The sequence below is a fragment of the Dipodomys spectabilis genome, unplaced genomic scaffold, assembly GCF_019054845.1.
Source record: "Dipodomys spectabilis isolate Male_0828 unplaced genomic scaffold, ASM1905484v1 ptg000109l, whole genome shotgun sequence".
Lineage (NCBI taxonomy): Eukaryota > Metazoa > Chordata > Mammalia > Rodentia > Heteromyidae > Dipodomys > Dipodomys spectabilis.
The window spans coordinates 623923-627764 of NW_024870786.1; positions in this window are offsets into that span (position 1 = coordinate 623923).

Here is a 3842-nt window from a genome sequence, read left to right on the forward strand (position 1 = left end):
CTCAGGGATTGGCCAAGGAGCCGCTCCACACAAACCTTTAATCTAAATCTCAGGAGGTACTAGATAAAAATAGAAATGTGCAGATACTTCTAGTGTGTCCTAGATAGTTAAGGTTGGAGACGCACAACACTTATGATTATTAGATCATTTTATAGGCAAAAGGAGCAATGCAGACAGTATCAAGATCGCTCCAGCTTTTGGTCCTCTCATCCTGAGACAGTGAATTCACTGCAGCTCAATGCTAAGTGACAGAACTGGCATGTCCTGTGGACATTTGCTCCTCAATCCTGTGACACTCATTTCTCACTATTGGCTTCAAACCTGTGACCAGAGTGGAAGATGAGGAGAGAAAATCATTCTCCGAGAAAGCAGCTATAAAGAACATTGGGTTGTCTCTTATAAGTTCAAACCATTGGAATGACCCGCTAAAAAGTCAGATTGTCCAGATGAAAAAATTAAGAAAAGAAAGATGGTGCAGTGGCTGCTGACTGTAATCAAAGATCCTCAGGAGGCTGAGATGTAGAGAATCTGAATTTGAATCCAGCCAGTGTAAGAAAGTCCTTAACACTGTTATTTCTAAGAGATCACAGAAAAACCCAGAAGTGGGCTTTGATTCAAGCTTAATGCACTACCCTTGAGTAAAAAGAGCTCAGGGACAGCGCACAGGCTCATAGTTCAACCCCAGGACCTGCCCCCTCAAAAAGAGCCTGTATTTTCACGTCTTTGTCTATGTATGGATGTATTCCTACAGATGAAGCTCCAGAGCAGAGTAGCTATGATGAATGGCACCAAGCTAGGAAATTTGTATTCAATACTATGAGTTCATAACACATATGCTTTTATGACATTGCATGTTCCAGGGATCCCCTTACTGCTCGCAGTATAGCCTGAAGGTTGCTCTGCACACCAGTCCTGCTGGAAGAAGTCTCTCTCATTGTCTGGACAGGCAGACAAAAGGCCTCAATCCTGTACAGCTGTGTAACAAGCAACTCCATCTGGGCCACTTAGTGAGGAGGAGTGTGGGCAGTCTCTGAAAGCCAAGCAATCTCTCTCCCCAGTGCTCTATTTTGACAGGAAGCCTTCATTTGTGTCACCTCCCGTGGAAGGCCAAATTCTGTGCACTTCTCCTCCTTTGTGAGACTATATTCTGATGTTCAGATACAGGGCTCAATATACTTCAGGAGTCCTTCTGGCAGACAACTAGGGCACTGAACCTAATTGAATGTTTAATTACCTACGATGATGGGCCTATGATGCCTCTGCTAGGTTTCCAGAACCTTGGGAAATCCAAGAACATGTCAGATATCACAAAGTTTCCTGTCATGTGGGGCTGGTGAAGCTCATCAGGTTTTGAAACCCTTGACCTCTCCTAGTTGGGCCCTTAGAGGCTAAGTTTTGGGGTTAAACACAGGGTGTGGGTGCTGACCATGATGTCAGAGCAGAAGTCTACTGCTTTCCCATTTTGTGTCACACCTTTACTTCTTCTTTCTGTGTGTGTGTGTGTGTGTGTGTGTGTGTGTGTGTGTGAGTGAGAGAGCGTGCGTGTGAGTGTTTATGTGCATACACTAGTCCTGGAGCTTGAACACAGGACATGAGCACTGTATCCAGTTTCTCTTGTACAAGGATTGCCCTCTCCTACTTGAACCACAGAGCCACTTCAGGCTTTTTTCTAGTGATGTGGTCCAGAGTAATCAAGCCTAGGGTTTCATGTATGCAAAGCACTCTACCCCTAAGGCACATTCCCAGCCCTCTACTTCAGGTTTGTTAGTTTGCTTATGTCTTTTTTGTAGTTGTCAGTTGTATGAGTTGAAGTCTGGTTCTGGGTGCTATCCCTGAGCAATTCAGCTCTAATCTTGTGCTCTACCACTTGAGCCACCGGTTTTCTGGTGGTTGATTGGAGCTAAGTGTCTCATGGACTTTTCTGCCCAGGCTAACTTTGAATCATGATTCTCAGATCTCATCCTACTGAGTAGTTAGGTTGACCAGCATGAGCCACAAGCACCCAGCTTCCACTTCACGTTTCTTAGTGATGAATTGGAGATAATAGTGTCATGGGACCTTTTGTGTCTGGGATAGTTTGGAATCCAGATACTCTGATCTCAGCTTCCTGAGAAGCCAGGATGACAGTCGTTGGCCATACAACCCTCGGCTGTGGCACTCTGCTGCAAGGGGGTCCTTGGCTCCACATGGTGGAGTGCTGGCCATGAGTCCAAGAGGTAAGGATCAGCACCAAGACCCTGAGTTCAAGGTTCATGACTGAGAAAAAAACAAAACAAAGCAATTGTCTGCAGTAGACAACTCACTACTCTTCAGTAATACATAATTTTGTCCCTGCCATGGGGACATATCTGAGCCTCAATATTCTTGTCTGCATAATCATCCAAGTTGTGGAGCTATTACAAGGGGAAGATGAAGGAATGTACCCTTTGAAGGACAAAACACATAACACTCTTTACAGGATTCAGCACACAGCATCCAGTGAAAGACTCAGCACCCAGCACCCAATGCAGGATTCAGAACACTGCACCCTGTGAATGACTCAGTACATGGCATCCTGAGCAGGACTCAGCACACAGCACCGCGTGAATGAACCAGCACCTCAGGAAGGACTCATCACATAGCTGTTTCCCACAAGCTGTCATTAGTATTAGGGTGCTTTCATCAGTATCACCATTCTTTCAGAAACACATCACAAACTGCACAAAGTTTACACCTAATGATTGAGATTGGTGGGTTTTTTTTGCGGGGGGGGGGTATTCAGCCATAGGGATTGCACTAAAATGTTGGGGGTACTGTCCTAAGAACTTTTGCTTGAACCACAGCACAGAGTTTCACAGACATCCTGCCAGGGCTGGGTTTTAAACCCATCAGTGTCAGATCTCAGCCCCCAAATATCTTGGATGACAGGGATGAGTGAGCCAGCAGCATGTGGTCCTGTGGAGCTGGGTTGCAGTGGCATACCTCTGGCTAAGTCAGGTTAGATGGCAGCTGTCAGCACCAGATTCATGGCTTGCTCTGTGATGAGGTATTTGAAGTCCTATACTTACAGAGTTGCAGTCACAACATTCAATCTTATTTTGGAGCCAGTACTGGGTCTTGAGTAAGAGTCTAGACACAGTCCCTATGCTTTTACGCTCAAAGCTAGTGCTCTACTGTTGAGTGAAAGCACAACTTCCGGATTTTTATGTGCATGTGGTAGTGAGGAATCGAATCCAGGGCTTTGTACGTACAAGCCATCACTATACAACTGAGCCCCAGGAGTGACAAGTGTATAAACAGATAAATATGTAGATTGACATCTATATATACATATATATGTATACATATGTATAAAACAAGAGAAAGTTGTCTGTATATTATGAAATTACATATATTAGTAGTAAATATTGACAAATTATTCCTTCAAGTTTTAAGTATCATGGTTGAATATATAACAAAGTATTAATTGAAAATTAGTCAAAGTAGTATAATTATTGTGCATAATTTTATAGTATACTCATACACTATTAATTTAATTGTTACTTTTATAACATTCCATTTGTATGGATGTATATTGGCATGCATTTCTTAGAATCTCCCAACAATCATTAGTGGCAGTCCCAGGATTCGACCCCCAGTCCTAAGTTGAAGTTTCGGTTATGGCTTTCCTAATAGCCAGACAAACATCAGCACGCAAGGTCATGGACACTTTCTGGGCCTTTTCATTTAGGCCCAGGATGGTCAGAATGCAAAGGCGAAAAAATGTAAAACCACCTTCTTGAACTTCTCTGTTTTATCCTTCTCCTTTTTACTTTTTATTTTTAGCCTACCCCGAGATTTGAACTTGGATCCTTGGATCCAAG